This window comes from Monopterus albus, unplaced genomic scaffold, assembly GCF_001952655.1.
Source record: "Monopterus albus unplaced genomic scaffold, M_albus_1.0 scaffold16.1, whole genome shotgun sequence".
Lineage (NCBI taxonomy): Eukaryota > Metazoa > Chordata > Actinopteri > Synbranchiformes > Synbranchidae > Monopterus > Monopterus albus.
This window is the reverse complement of record NW_018127896.1, coordinates 4,667,152-4,684,116: the sequence shown is the minus strand read 5'-3', so window position 1 is coordinate 4,684,116 and position 16,965 is coordinate 4,667,152. Positions and strand designations below refer to the sequence as shown.

The 16,965-nt window shown below is 38.9% G+C and overlaps 1 long non-coding RNA gene across 1 annotated transcript in view; it reads right to left on the bottom strand.

Annotated features, from left to right (window-relative positions):
• LOC109955594 (uncharacterized) overlaps positions 1-3,727 on the bottom strand; it is a 31,225-nt gene extending 27,498 nt beyond the window's left edge. The window contains exon 1 of the long non-coding RNA XR_002274288.1: positions 3,654-3,727. This is a non-coding gene — a long non-coding RNA (uncharacterized LOC109955594). The remainder of the gene's footprint in view (positions 1-3,653) is intronic.
• Positions 3,728-16,965: the final 13,238 nt, after the last annotated feature.

The window sequence follows — 16,965 nt, the reverse complement described above, 5'->3', positions numbered from 1 at the left end:
CCCTGCCAGAGTCAAAATGTGATGTTTGTTAGTATTAATAAATGAAAACAATGACAAATTGTTGCATTAAATACACCTATTGTTTTTTTCTTTCTTGCTTTATAATTGATATTGGCCAAATTAGTTTTACTTTATATCATATATGCAACATGATAACTTCATTCATTTCTCCAGCTGTTGTTGTAGTGGAGTACTTAATTGATTTTCCTTAGTGGGGAAACCATTGTGCAGTGGCAATGTCTCTGGCCAGGAGTAAATAAGGAATGCAGCCAAAGTTAGTTAAAGAAAGCACTATGCATCTCATTTTACACAAAATAAACAATCTGATTCTTAAACATGTATGGTTTATTATTCCATAGAACTAGGGGTGTAATTTACTTTTTATATGTATTTCAAATGTGCCACCCCTCTTTGGGTTTGTGCCCCATCCTGGACATCCCATCTAAAACTTTCTACATACACCTCTGACTATACTGTATATCATTCATAAGAAGTGAACACAGTGCTACAAAATAGATACATACACCTTTTTCAGCCTTTGATATGTGAGAGAAAGACTGGAAGAGAGAGAAAGTTTTAATAAGTTTGACTTTGATAGATATTTTATTCTAATATGAATGTGTCTGCATTTATAACAGAGGAGACAACAAATATATGCAAAGTTTATAGTATATAGATGGTCCCAGTCTTTATTAGAAGCAATTGTTGCTGATAAACTCTACAAGATCTCACATATAATGCATCCAGACTCCTAAAGAGAGAAAGGATAAGATCTATCAGACCCATTATTAAAACACAGATTGCTTCCTTCCCACAATAAGAATTTCGCATATCTTTCACTAGCGAAGCATATAAATGTGTATTAGGTTTGGCACTAGGTCGGGAAGAATTAGTTTCATTTGCATTATTCATCGACCTAATAGGCAGACACATCTATCATGGCTTGGGTGACTTGCTGTTGCAGAATTTTAAATATTACCTGTTTAGATATACACAGTATATTTACTGAGGCAATTTGCTCTGATAGCGTTTTGTGGAGTGGTCACAACAGTATATATACACCTGGGACTTGAGGCTGCAGACAACATCCTGATGGGCTAATAACTAGCTGATGTCTGAACAGTCGATGAAGATTGTTTGGGGAGAAAAAAAAAGAGCTGAGTCCATTAAAAGAAAGCTTACTGTGCTTTGCTAAGACAACAAAATCAACAGCTCTGGTAAGAGTGGCACTCTGCCAGTGCATAGACTGGTATGCTGTATCATAGATGGCTAATCAATGTGGCGAGGTTCACTTTCCAATAAGCCCATCAGTTAGGGTTGATTACTGTCATCAGCACTAATTAAGCAAACTAGAGTGCCTCCATCCAGATGCATATGGGTGGAGTGTCAACAGACGCATACTGTGGTTGGTCAACAATAAGCCACTGTGGGAATGGAGTTGGGCGTACATAGAATTAATCATTTCCTCACTTTAAAGCTTTTTTTTTTATTGCATTAACTGCAATTTTCTAATCTTTATTTTAACAGGACATCCTCTTGAAATGATTTGGTGAATGAAGTTATTCTTTAACATATTTGCATTTACCCACTCCAGTAATGTCAGTGAATTTAGACTTGGAATCGTATAAAGTAACTATAGTTGTATGGTAAGTTTAAGGTGCAACTTAACCCCCCCATTTCATCTTGAATACTAAAAAAAAAAGGTATTCCAGTCCACTCTCAAACTCTTTGATTGCTTCACAAATACAGTAGATGCTCTGCAAGCTCCAATTACTGTACATGTGTTTACAGATATACAGCTGCATCTATTAGAACAAAGGTTGCTCCAAATGCCAGCAAGAGGAAATTCTGAACTTTAGTGGCCAGCAGATTATTCAACATGATGTCAGCACACTGTACACGCATAGTCATTTTGTCTGAAAGGAGGAAAGCTATACTTCTCTCCTAACTAGCAATTTGTCAGTTTACCTGACAGGATAATTCCACTTGGGCAGAGGAAGGGAATTTGTATGGTACTCATAATTTTTGGACTATTATTCAACTGCTGTATTTTAAAAATATTCTTTGCCTAGAGCAGCTTCCTGTGTGCTGTAGTGTGTGTTTGGTGATTTTTTTTCAAGGACTTAGAAAACTTTGAAACAAAAAAAGTAAAACTTCTCCATCAAGATTCTTAATTGTTCCCTTCTCTAACAAATCTCAACATCTGGAACAGTCTCTTCTTTTGTTCATAGTCAGTTTTCAGCTCAAAACAATACTGCAACTCAAGACAGATTGCATCAGAGCCTCCATATTAGCAAGAAGAACAATAGTGTATAGGGGGAAGGTGGGGATGGTAATGAGTTCTGGATCACCAACCACATAAAAAATACCCTTAACAGATGGGCGCCAACAAGTACCAGCTGCAGAGGCAGTGGAGTGAAGAAGAGACTTGTCTTTGGAGAGGACTGAATAAAGCTACTTCTGTAGGATTTGGTCTTGCAGGAGACAGTAACAGTACTGATACCTTGTGAAGGAAGTAAACCTGTGGGCGCTGACACAGGGTGGCAGGTGGAGTCAGCATGATGGCATACATTGTTGTGCCCCTGTGAGGATGGCAGCTCCACTCTGATCTGATGCCTGATTCATCACAGGTGCACTTGACCAAGGACAAAGAGCTTCCAAACAAAAACTTTATACATTTCAGTGAAGTATTGATTTGATTTATACCTGAAGACTAAGGCTGGCAGGTTTATGGTGGTTTGTTTGAACGTATTAAAAATGGTAATGCAGTACCACTGACACGGTTTTGCCGACATCATAGACCCCAGTATTGACACCCGTAACTTTCAAAAAGTTACATAATTGTCCATTATGCTAAAATCAATTGAATTTCTAGCTTCTACATTCTCAGCCACTGGCAAACTCAAAAGTCATAGCCTCTGAATTTCTGACATTTTTTATTTGATTAGATGAATAAAAAAAGGAACATAAAAGTGCACATAAAAGTTTACAATCCAGTGCTGGACCTTCACAGCATACTAATTGCTATACAAAAGCTGTACAATACAGTGTGTCTTCTTGCACTGCACCAGTGTACCGAGTCACCCTGAGGCTCACATATATATGATAGTTCTCCTCGAGATTCATGTGTTTGTTCAAAGCAAAAGAAAATTTGTTTTGTCACAGCTCTTGCTGCTGTGGATGTACTCCTTGTTTTATCTGCTTGACTGTTTCCCATTACCTCAGTCTTACTTGTAACCTTCAGACAAGGTGAGCAGTTGGTCTACGTATTTATCCCAATCCATTCTGTGAGTGATGCATTCGGCTGATATATGCCTTTTAGACACGATTTAAACAGCCAGCAGCATAAACAGGAAAAAGTGACAGGCACACAGATTGCAAAGGTCCCTTTGACTACGGTGGGAGATTAGTCTCGATAAACAATCGTTAAAAATAATACCCACTGGCTTTTAAACACCTCAAAGAAAAAGCCTGTGCAGAAAACACAAACTGCCAGGGCATAGCCGTGTTTTGATATGTTGCTGGTTTGTTATCTGTGCCTGTGCCCACCTGTGAGACAGAGCATTTGGACAGAGACACAAACACCTTAGGTGCATTTTTGTATGCAGGTGTCATGCCATTTGTGCTATGTGTGAGTGTGTGTGTGTTTGCACCTCTGTGGAGTATTAGTCCTCTGTGTGACTTGACAGTTTTCAGCCTGTGACCTGCTGGATCCAAAGCAGTTCACACTTCTCAGCACCTGGGTCAGAGTACAGCCAAAAAACTAAATCAAAAACAATAACTGGGTATTAACAGATATTGCACTGCAGTGTGTCGAGGTTGTAAGATTGACTTTATTGTTCAAATCAATTTTGTTACATTTTAATTATAAGGGGCAGCACTAGCAGGTTTTTTTGGTGAGAACTGTAATACAGCAAATAAATCAGGGAAACAAACTGTTTTAATAAAATGCTGGGGAAATCCACAAGAACACCATATGCAAAAATGAAGACACTAATCAAATTTCTAAAGACGTCTAATTGTGTCTAAACAATCAACTTGCATGTTTTCATAAATGTGCACAGGGTGATAGAACATTTTTTTCAGTACTGAATATAACTGTGTGTATTTGATAAACATCCAACTGAGCTGGTATAAAGAGTGCAGTGAACACATGCTTGGTCACAGCAAGGAGCGAGTGCTGGAGACATTCACAGTTTCACACCTGGGAACTACAAAGTAACCCTACAGCCTTTGGTCACTGACCAGTGGAAACGTTTAGGTGGTGTGTAAGTGTGTATGAGCATGTTTGTTGGTGTTACCACCTTAAATACTGAAGTGGATATCTGCACATAGATTGTAAAAATAAAAAAAAGAAATCCTTCCAGCATTTCTTCATGCATGTGCCAATGTGTAAGAATAGACCTAAAAGTCAATAATTGTTAATATACCTCCAGCTAAGAGAAGAGATGTGCAATATGCTGGCTTTGTGTTCTCATAGAACAGAGTCTCTGCTAAATCTGATCTGACAACACTGTGTGCACTAAATTGCATTGCAGAAGCATTTGCCAGGGTGGTCAGCAGCTCCCCCTGTGCATTTCCCCCTGCATCTACCATGCATTAACACCATAGGCAGTTTGAGCATATTGTAACAAACTGTCTGAGCAAACTAGTTATCAGGCTTTCCTTTGTAATATTCAACAGCTGAGCAGTGTTTTTGATTCTGCTCCAGGGAATGGAGCCAAGATGCAGCAGTAGTTTAGCAAACAAGCAGTAAAAAAAAAGGAAATTCCATATCTGTATGCACGCATACACATATCCAGCCTCAAATTTACACCTGAGAATGGACGTGTTGCTGTAATGCATTATCACAGACTTGTGGTGTTGCCTACAGAGCTCCAACATACATACTAAATGGAATTCTCTCAGCATCAGCTCGGTGTTAAGCTCTCTTTAAAGCTAAAACATGCACTGAATATTTTAACATTAGCCATGAATTTGATTTTTAGGGTAAAATATATAGCAATTTTTACATAGTTCAAAATTTCTGCCAACTCTCATCATTCCTGCCTCTGGATATTTGCACTGCACAAGGACATGGGTTACATTTGATTTAGTGGTCAGGGCAGCCCGGTCATTTCACCTTTATAATCTGTCTTTGGGTGAATTACGGAAAAACTAGGTTCAAATACAACTTGCCCATCTAAGCTTAATGTGTTTGGAAGAGAGTTTCTGCCAGTCTCTATGATGTAGCAGAATGGGAGTGCTGGTTCTAGGTCAGAGGGCAGCTGGTATACAGCCAGAAAACAATGCTGGCACACATGAATTTTCTGACTTTCTTCAGAATAAGAACAAAAGGGAATCTACATGATGTTAAGATTGTTTTAAAATGACTAATTAGAAATATAGGAAGACAGAAAAACCATCTGTGTATTCATGGCTGGCATTTGCTCAGCTTCATTGTTAATTTGCTACTACCAAAAGCTAAAGACTCCACTGTTTCTGAATGCAAAACAGTACATGCAGTTAGTTCACTGTAAAGATGCATCTGCCAGCTACAGCAGTTATTCAGTTAGGTAACAATCATTTAATAAAAGTACAGTTTTCCCCTTAATAAATGTCTGTATTTCACAGTATTTTAGCTTCCTTTAAATGTGTTAAACACAAGTAACTTAATTTGTGATTCTCTATTTTACTGGCATATAAACCCCCGCAGCCATTTAAAATGCATTACGTTTTCCTATTCCATATTGATCTTTGTTACTCGGCTATGATGCGGCCAGGGATAATATTACTGTAGCTTTCTAAGAGGGAAATCATTTTCAAGAGCAAGGGAAGGAGCCAGAAAAACAACACCAAGGAGAAATAAACAAACATACACTGTAGCATTTGCAAGCATGGACAAACTGGTCTTGAAGTCTTTACTGTCCTTCTTTGTTTAGGTGTGTGTGCTGTACTGTACAAAATGTACCACACCGGTCTATTTTGCTGCTGACATTTTTATATGCACCTGCTTTAACTTCCTTTCAACTGAGTTCTGAATGTTTTAAGGACAAGAACAGCCCTCAATAAAAGCATAAAGTCAGCTATCTCAAGGACAACACTGTATAGCTTAGTGCAGCAAGTGCAATCACAAATTTTATATCCTCAGTCCATCAGTGGGGGAAGTGCACACACACATCACACAGCAGGCGACAGAATGCTGGGTCATCCACAAACAACGTGTCAGCATTTGATTTCAGGGCATCGTACCAGTGATGAACTCATTGCTCATCAGAGGCATCAAACCTGTGACCTTCTAGTTACAGGGTGCTCTCACTAATTACCAGGGTGCACTGCTCAGCAGAAAACACCAGTGTGACCCACAGTCAGGGGTTAATTTGGATCTGGATCCAGCACCTCTCAAACTGTGACCAGCACCCCTTTTGACAAACCTGGCACCTAATTTACATATGTAAGAAATGGGCTATATGAAAGATCTAATGCTTTTTGTAAAACTAGCCTTTCACAGTACAGCAGATTATTAAAATTTAAGTAATAAAGTGCCACATAAAGGTAATTATGTCACAATGTAACCAGCCCACGCTGGTCACACTGGGAGCACATTCATCAGTGTTAGCAACATGAAAGAAAGCAAAAAATGTTTTAAATACCTGAAGATAAAAATATGTTTATTTCACATTACTGGATTATTTAGTCTTTTACAGCAACAAATTTGAAGAACACCATTCAGAAAATAATTTCAATGTGGAGTGGAGTAAGTGAATAAATGGGGTGAAGGCCACAGCAATTTGTGGCAGGGAGCATTTTAGCACACAATACCAGGTCTATCATCAAGTGATATTCTGGGGCTTCATAATTTACTAATTAAGGATGGCCCATGGTGCCCTGTTGCTGTCCATCTTCAGCTGTAAAAATAAAAACAGAGGTCAGATCAGTTTATGTCTCCTTTAAAGGACGAGACAGTATTCACTTCAGGGACTGATACTTGTGGTGGCATAAAACTGAAAGGGTGCATCACCCAAAAACCATTTGCATGATTTGACGAATAATAATTTGGACAGTATACCATGCTTATACTACAGTGATGATAAGCTTGAACTGTAGCTGTGGGCAATGCCACTTCTTATTTATTTTTCAATTAAAAATGACATTCAGAATAACATCCTCACTTGTACTCTGATGTATTTTGGCTTCATGACAGATTCAACAAGGTATGGAACTCCTGACAGTAACAACAACAACCTTTCCCCTGTGTCTCCTCAATTCCAGATTTGGGAATGCTGCCAAACGGCAGCAGTTGCAACCCTGACAGATCTGATAATTCAGGACCCGCTCCCTTAGATCCTGCTACCAAAAGTGCCTCCGTCTCACCTTTACCATTTGACTCATGTTACAATGCTTTGCCTACCCATGTTATCTGATATCTAGTTAAGTCATGAAGAATGCATATCAACTCAATTTGGTATTGATTGCTCTGGTAATTAGGCATAATTTAATTTTACCCACAACCCCCACCTCCCTCAGTTCCATCTTCCTATTTTTTTCTAAAACCCAGAGGAAATCAAGAAGGTGTCGCCTGTGGAATACGTAATTTCTCTGAATATGTATCCCCAGATCAGCTCAACCTGATAGAACACAGCTCCATTTTGGAAGGATTGCTGAGAAGGCATCTAGCTTCATAGGTGAGGAGTTATGATGAACATATGCTGTGAGCAAAGCTGTTTGTTGGCTGCAGGCATACGCCTGACCTGCAAATGAACTTACAGGAGGTAGTAGGCCTACAACTTGGCAAAATAATAATGTGTGGATGGTAAGACTAACTGTGGCTTATAGTTGTTTAATAAGGTAATTGCTCTGTATCCATTTCCAAATCCTGTCTATTTATATACAATGACTACCACTATTTTAAAAGGCCAAGGCCTGCGGAGCATTCATGAAGCATATTTTGAGTGGGAGTATTGGTCTGACATTATTGCCCAGTTCCTCCACACCATATGATATACCATAGCTCAGCCCAACTCTCAATCATCCTGCGAGACTAAAACTTCAGGATTTCAGTTTTTACTGAGTTGTGCAGATTTTAAAATGACTTATGAAAGCCAGTCATGGTAAAAACAAACAAATAAAATCTGAAGATTTACATTCACCAGTCTGTGAATTGATCCAAAACGCCTCACAGCTCTGCCTGCTTTGTTAGCTTTTATACATCAGCTCAAACTGATAACAATGTCTGCATTATCACTGCAAGAGAGAATGTTGCAAGAGGAACAACATTTGCATACCCTTTCAATCAACCTTTCAGGCACATAATATCAGTCTAGATCTCTGACAGAGAGCCAAATGTTGTCAGTATGTGGCGTATTCAAGGAGCTCTTGTGTTTGAGCTTTACTTCTCCTCTATGCAGACTTTGAGCCCTGCACACTTGAAATAAACATAAGTCAAAATCACATTTTCAGTGTCCCCTTGGTGGCTGTTTCACAACTGATGAGCTTCAGAATGTTGTGCCTTTGTTAAGGATAGTTAAGCTTCCACAAGAGAGAGGTTTTGTGGTATAAGAGGAGGATTTAAAATGCAGGCAGTTTTAGAGGCATTTAATAATAACAAAAGCAAGTGGTGGTGGCATAATTTCTTCTTTTTTTTTTTTGAAACTTCACTTAACAAGGGGGAAATTTTTACTAATTTGTGCTGCCTCCACTTGCTAAATCTTCCTGAGGTTTCACACCTTTTTTGTAACAAACTAAATAACCAGTCTGGTACTAAAATGCATAGCTGCTCTGTTTCTGTTCTCTCATTGTGCACATTGTCTTATTGCACCTGAGAGTCATTAATTATGTTTATATGAAATCTTTTCTGCAGAGAAAACCTTGATTTTACAGAATCCATTTTCTTAAGTCTTTCTTAAGCAGATAACAACAACAAACCAAAAGAAGCTGGTTCCAACAGTTCAAAATGACTCAGCTAGAAAAAGAGGGAACAATGTTTAAAATCCCTTTATAGCACAACTATACAATAATTTGTCATGATAGCATTAGAGTATTGCTTTGATAAGTACCAAATAACTGCAGCTCTGCTTTCTTTCCTACAGCGCAGCCTGAAGCCAGTTTTCATCACTACTTCATCTTATGGCAGCCATTGTGTTTTGCTCTATTCCTGCCACATTGCTGACATTTTTGAATATGTGACTCAAAGAGCCTGTAGTCATCTCTTGCAGTTGAAGTCATGAAAGTAATGTCAAGCCTGAATCAGATATAATGTGGGAGTCAATCTGGGCTCAGCTGGTGAGGTTGAAGTAGGTGACACACTGCGAGAACCCATAAATGGCTTTGATTCATTAGATCACAGGAGAAAATAGTGTAAACCCTTAAAAATTTACAGCGTTGTGACATTCATATCCAGAACTCAGAGTTGTAAGGATGACAAGAGCAGTGGCAGTGTTGACACAAACCAGCTATTACCCTTTTCCCAGTCCAACTACAGTCAGTGTGCTTGAGACTCTCAACGAAGTACTGCATGAGCAGGAACTGAAAGAAAACTTCAGGAGCATGGATGATCATGTGTTCTATAAAGGAATTCTGTTACCAGTATTAGGGTTCACAGTCTGTTAGGCCATATCACACCTACTGTATAAAATGTGAAACATTATTTGATGTAATAAACAATGTTTTATTTTTCTTTTCATCATCATTCTCACTTTTTGGCTAATGAAAGGTTTACTACTTCAGATTGTTTTCTACAAATTTTCATAATAACATAAGAAAAAGAAATGTTGTTCACTCTGCAATTATTATTCTCACATAGAAAATGAATAAAAATTTTAAAATTCTAAAAAGCACAAGAAGAAAAATAGGAAAAATGGAAATTACTCAAGACTCAAAATGGCAAATGAATCAGCCAACAAGACTGCATGAAATGAAAAGTTATTAGTTGTCATTACTGATTAATGTTGCCAATCTAAAATAAAAAAAAACATACAAAAAGAGTGGGGGAAAGATAATGAGATCCAAAGATCAGGAAGAAAAGAAGACAGTAACTGGAACTTGGGTTTAGAAGAATTTTACAGGACGGTCTCAAACTAGCACCCATAAATGTTGACACAGTGGAAGATACAAAGTGGTGCATCTTCATATGAACACAAGTACCACCATTATTTCAGATTTCAGCACCGCCTGAGAGAGGTTTCTGCGACTGAAATCCCATTCTGTAGTACATTCAGCAGTCAGTATGTGTGCTGTGAAGCAGTGCGACAGTCAGTGACCTCCTGTCGTTCCTGCCCTCCCTGCCTTACTAGATAGTGGCGGTGTTCCCTGCAGGAGTGCAACTCAGACAGATGATTGCCTTTGGCATCACCAGCCCCACACTGCCACTTTAGCCCATAAGCCTTCTAAGAGAGCTGCTAGCCATGGAGAGGGGCCTTCTAAGTGTGCAAAGCACTCTAAGCCCTGCTTTTCCATAGCACTTAACCACATCATTATTAGCACGGCTGTATCGTTGAGACCCTCCCTCACCCATCCACACACCAGTGATGGGTAACTGGTCTGGTAGAGACTTGCAGGAATAAGTAAGAAGAAATAAAAAATGTTTTCCTTTTAGTCTTGCTGTATATAACTTAGGAAGCAGTGCATACACATTGGTACACTGCATGTCGAATTATCAGCCTGTTGTACTCTGCATATGTAAACAAGCTCCTACTTTGAATCACTGTTCCTTAGACGCCTCTGTGCAGTACAGAACTTGAAATCTGCATCAGGTCCTTGTAGGGTTATAGAAAACATTTTACTCTAATGTAAAGGACAGAGTAAAAACAGCATGCTCTTAGTGATTATGATCTACCAATAAGTTCGGAGGTGTTTGTCTCTGAACCCCTCAGTGTTGTGGTTACAGCATACACTTATTTTGATGTTACCGACTTTTCCACTCTCCCTCCTTCAGCTTTGATGTTGATGGCAGTTAATTACTGTGATGTCTCAAGAAAAGAAACGATGCTAGAGGAGAGGCTCCTGATTTTCTTTTGTTTCTTCTTGGGACTTTTCCCCACTCTCACACTCTGTTTTTATACAGTATCTCCATCACTCGGTTTCTCCATCTTTAGAGTGGGCATTTTCTTCTTGACCACATTAAGACATATAGATCTCATTAATCTTGCCTCACAGCATCTTTTGAGATGTGGTTGTTTGTATTTTATAAATAAATATATATGGTTTTTTGCCTTTGGGGTTCTTTTTTATTTACAATGCAGCAATAATTTTAACAGCAACAATAAAACTAAAGAGAGTCAAAAACACTAGTTCATTTAAGGCAAGGAAAACAGAGTCCAGAACTAAATCTATACAGTATAAAGGACTACTACCACCAGTACAATTACCACTTTAAAATAAAGGTGCACTATGATATTTTATGGTAAACTCAAGCTTTCAGGCACTGCCCCTTTAAGGGAAAATATTTGGCAAAAGAAAACACAACAAGTTTATACTCTTAAAAATAATTTACCTTCAGATAACCAAAGTATGCAAATACAATTACATTTTGAGTGACGCTAATAGATAGGACAGCTTGCCAGACCTTCAGATGACAATATATAGCACACCTGTTCTTTCTCATGTAAATACAAATCAGAAATATAGCTGGCAATTGTTTGCAAAAATGAAAATGTATTGGAAGCTCCACACATTCAGTATTTCAAATAAAACTGGTAAAAATGATGATAAAGCTTACTGGCAAGCACAGAAACATGTACCAGAAAATGACCAGGTACAGTGACAGAGCAGAGGTACTGTAGAACAACTAGGGTGAGGTTCCCAGGTATACTCAGCATGAAAGACAACACAAACAATCTGGCAAGAAGTTGTCAGGTTCAATCAGTGGCTGGTATAATGAAGAAACAGGGTGTGTGAGTGGATGGGGAAGATCAGGTGACTGAGAAGAAAGGAGCAGAAAAAAAAAACAGCACTGGGACAGGAAATACGACAGTTTTCTTCTACCTCGTCATTGCTTACACTGAAATCCATAGGATGTAGAAAGCCATTACTGTGAGAACAAACTAACATTGAATTTTCACTGTGCATAAACACTGACAATATGAAGCAAAGACCTCTTTGATTGCTTCAAAGAAACAATAAATAACTCAAGTGTGCATGGCAAATTAAAGATTTTCCACTCCACTGTCTTCACAATAGGAATGCTGTAGATCATGCTGCTGCATATTCTAATCTCATAAACAATATGGATGCATTTACTGGCCTGCCACATCTCCAATCTCCTGCATCAGTGTATCAACACTAATCCAGTTACAACTGCTCATTATCCCCAGTCTGCCGATACATGTTGACTGATATATGATAGTCATCTGAGATTGGACAAGGTCGCTGTGGTAACCTTCCAACAAACTGATACAGAACTGCTTAGCGGCTTAGAAGTAAGCCTGGTTAGTTGTATTACTGCATGTGCGTCACTTGGAAATGAGTAATGCACAAAGGCACTTGTGGTTCTTTTCTACTTATAATATTGATCTGAGATGATTCATGCAGATGATTCATGGGTAATGGATTCACAGTCTGCTTTTAGGCACCAGAAACATACAATAGAGTTATAGTACGTGTCCTCGTTGGTTGTTTGTCATCAACAACCATGTCGTCCTACTGTTCTATGTCCTTGTAAACTTTTTTCATCCAGTTAAGGGAATCTTGTATACTACTGTGCGAGTATAATACAGTGTTAGACCTTGGACACAAGCTTTGAAACTGTGTTTCTGGTGTTAGAGTTAGTCAGTCCAAAAACTGTTAAAGCCCTGTCAGGATTTTCTGGTGACTCATAAAGTGAAGGAAATACATTCCAATCAAATGAAAATGAGTCAATAGCAACAACAAAGTATTTATTACAGAAATTGATCCAGGACTGAATCATTTGCCTATCAGCCAAGAATTATCAAAATGTCACAATTCACAGTCTGCAAAATGCTAAATTACTGACTAATGGCCTCAAGAGTCAGACAGGAGTGTATGAGATTATTTAATGGAAGTATTCATCATTTCACTCTCTTGTCTTTGGACTTGCAGAATGGCAGAAGTGTTCCCAACACAACTAGGCTATAGGTTTTCTACATTTTCACCAAGTATTTTCCCATTAGCAAGAGTTGGAAAGGAAGCAAGAATTTAATGAAGTAATACACTCCAAGTTTGTTGACTAACAATCTTAAGTTTGTAACTTTAATGCCAGCTATGGCTTTATTACTACAAGGCCTTAAACAGGGTGAGAACCCACCAGAGCTCTTAATGTACTGTAGTTGGCCCCGTGCAAAGGTAATGTGCCATTGCTTCCTGAAGGTTCCTGAGTGTTTCAAAAACACATACAGTATTTAAAATAAAATCATCCCTTCTCCCCACAAATTGAGTTTAAGGGTCACTTCACCCTAATTACCAATAAATCCATAAACAAAATGAAAATGTTCACACTTCCACCTTGTGGTAAATGGTCATTTAGATAGATCCATGCTGTCAAAGTCAATCAAACATTTCTAAAAAGGAAAACACCTGCTAAAAATATTTAAATTGTGGGTAACAAGCTCTAGACCACAGTGTACCATTATACTGAACATAGTAAAGTACAGAAAAGAAAGAGGGAGGTGCCCTTGGTGCTGCCTTGGCAGAAGAACAACAAAAGGCAAATTAAAGCTAATTAACATCTGTTTCAGGCTCTTCAGCATGATTTAGGCTGTCAGGTTTCCTTCAGACCAACCATACTTGCAGGCACCAACAGGAGGCAGGAAGGAAGCTGTTGTAAATGCATCACACACACACACACACACACACACACACCCACAAACACTCCACGTGTGTACGCACTGAGTGAGACAAAAGTAATTTGCATTAGAGTGAGTGCACGAACGTGCTCAACGGAGACGTATACAGTACAGTCATCACACAGGAACCTGCCACACAAACACAGATGCACGTTTATAGACACACACACACACAAGCTGTACTAATAAAGGATGCATTCATTTCCCTCTGCCAGACTGTTACAGTGTGCGTTGTGTGGGTGCATGAAGACAGATGCTCCTGCTTTCACATCAGTACATTTTTTTCTCAGCAAAAGAAAAAAAAAAAACAGCTTTGAAAAGTCAAATTCCAAATTTCACCTTGTCAGAGAGAACTGTTCTGTGGGTGTTCTCCATGACTGAAGGAAATGATTCAACCCCAGAAACAGACATGAAGCACCAGCAGATGTTAACCGTTTTACTGTAGATTTAGACTTTGGATCAACTCACAAAGGGGGTTTTTGCACAAATTAGGGATGTTCTGCCATAAATGGACAAAATATATGGCCTGTGTTGGCTTAAAAGCTCAATTACATCAAAATTATTAAAATATTTAAAATCAGCTAAAAGAATATACCCATTATTTATAATGTTCACAACATTTCAGCAGTTTTGAGTTTTTGCATCAAATCTGTTTAAAGGTGGATTACCAAATTTCCCTCTTGGGGCTTCGGCAAAAAGCTGACAGACACTTTATTTCCATGGAGATACATCAGTCCAAAGTCACACAGGATGCATCTGATAAGAGACAGATGGGCAGGGTACAAACAAAAGGCCAAAACACCTATTAAAAAAAGGTGGACACATACAAATGAGTCAGCGCGTTTGGCCACGCAGTTACCTTAGCAAATTCCACCTGAGTCATGCTCCTCATCAGGAAGTATTCTTTATTTAGCGAAGCAGGGCCGGGCTCCACATGAGGTGACTCGCCTCACTTACGTCAAGCCCTCTGAGAGAAGCATACAACACAGTACAAGAAGGTTGGGGTTTGGGTTTTAGTAGGTGATGGGGGACACAGAGAGAAGACGGAGAGATCTGACTGTCTGACTTATCAAGGGGCAGACAATACCATCCCACATGTAGTGTGATCTATCATTGTGGCCCAGGGACTGCATTACAAGGCCTTAGATTATGGACTAGATGGGCTTCACAGAGAGAAGGAGTGGTCTTTCCCAGAACCATGGAAGCAGGGCAAAGCTGCACAGTTAAGCAGCGGAAATGAAAGGCAGCTTGGGCCTCATGGATCTCTCTCTTTCCATCCCTCCGTTCCCCCCCCTGCCATAAAGGGAAGATCATGCTTGAATGAAGAGGCGACATTGGAGGGGAAAGTGGATTGGCTCTGTGGATATAATGATTGAGGGGAGATTTCTGATAAGGATGAAAAGATGGGGGAATATAATAGAAGCCCGTGTTTGTTGTTGCCTCTGATGGTAATGGCGGCCGCAATGGGCTTGTGCCTAATTAAAGGTTTGCCCTTGGTGGAAGCCAAATATCAAAAACATTTTCAAGTGAATATTCAAAGGACATCAGAAGCATTACAAGATGGACAACATAACAATCAAACAAAGCTGTAGTATATGAAAGCAGTGAAATGCATACATGCCTACTGGAACACAAATGATAAGTATAAAAGAAGGGAAATCCACTCTCAAGGTGACCAAATCCCTTTCAAATTTACACTTATAGGTAAAGCACTGTGTACATAGTCACTTGTGAGTGAGTGGGGAAATAAATTCTGACAGCGATTTTCACCAAATTATGATATTGACTGGCTGTGACAGCTCCAATTCTGAGAGCTAAAACACATTTGCATTGAATTGTTCCAGTGGCTTATTCCTCACAACTTTAACCCTTAACTGTTTCGTTCAGCTGGAGTTCAACATGCTGATACTTTAAAGCTTCATTAACTAACTTTTCCCTGTAATTTTTGACCATTAAGCGTGAAGTGAGAGTCAAAACAAACTCAACAGTATCCCCTCCTCTTCTCCCTTCGTTCCTTATTGCCCCTCCTGTCCTGTCTCTGAAACTATGTCATATGTATGTCACGACAGCCGGAGACAGTTGCGGCAGTCAGATTGCGCAGCAGTAATAACTGGCTTCAGAACTAACGTATACGAAATATTGAGCCCACAGAGCCCGTGGTTTCCGGTGGTATTGCAGCGACACAATGGCAAATAAAGAGGTTTACATTTTAGCAATATGCATACGCATGTCTAAAATTGTTTGTAGTGGATGTCTCTACAGTAACACAAGCAAATTATACAGAGGAATGTTTTTTTCCCAGTAATAGTGATACAGTACCGTTCCAGCCGCTATCGCATTACATTCAGTGTTACATGCTTGACAAGAATATCCACTGCCCAGAGAGGGGTAGAAATAAACACAGGGCCTGAAGGTAGCAGAGTGGCATGGAGGGGCTTAGTATGGCAGGGACAAAATACCTCTAGACAATTTATTACTTGATTTATTCAAATTTGTGCTAAATCCTAGTTAATGCAGCTTTAATGTGAAGTGACATTGAGACTCCACTGGGTTGTTTTTGGCATCTGGATGCTATATGATTTCAAACTAATTTAGAAAAGAACAAATCCATTTATTTTACAAAGTTTTGATAGTAATATAAAATAGAGTAGATTCAGTTATCTACATTTATTTTATTTCTAACATGTTGCTAAGTGCTGAGTAATGCAGCGAGGCATTGTCCTCAGGGATCCAAAGACATGCATAAGCAATATCTCTTTTTGAATAATTGGAGATTGCCTAAAGATCAAATATATAATGATACAGAATACAAGCTTAGCTGCTATTATTACAGAAAATGTAATGGATCAGTGCAGGAAAAAGGCCTGGACTGCATTGATCTGTGCTGCTCTTTGTGGTAAGACAATGTTGTGATGGAAAATGGAATCAGTGGCTGAGAATGAAGAAACAGGGGAAAAGTTTGTTTGGCTGTGATTTTGGTTGTTTAAACTACTTAGGTGGGATCCATTCTTTCATGTTTGAGATTTTAACATCTCAAAAGCTTATGTCCTTAAGGGACATATTTATGAAATCCTTGAGAGTCCTTCAAGATATATTAGAAATAATTGCAGCTTCTATTTTTGTGTGTTTTTTTCAATATCCCTTTCTTATGTTGACTGAGGTCACTGTCTTCTTCTTTAACACAGTC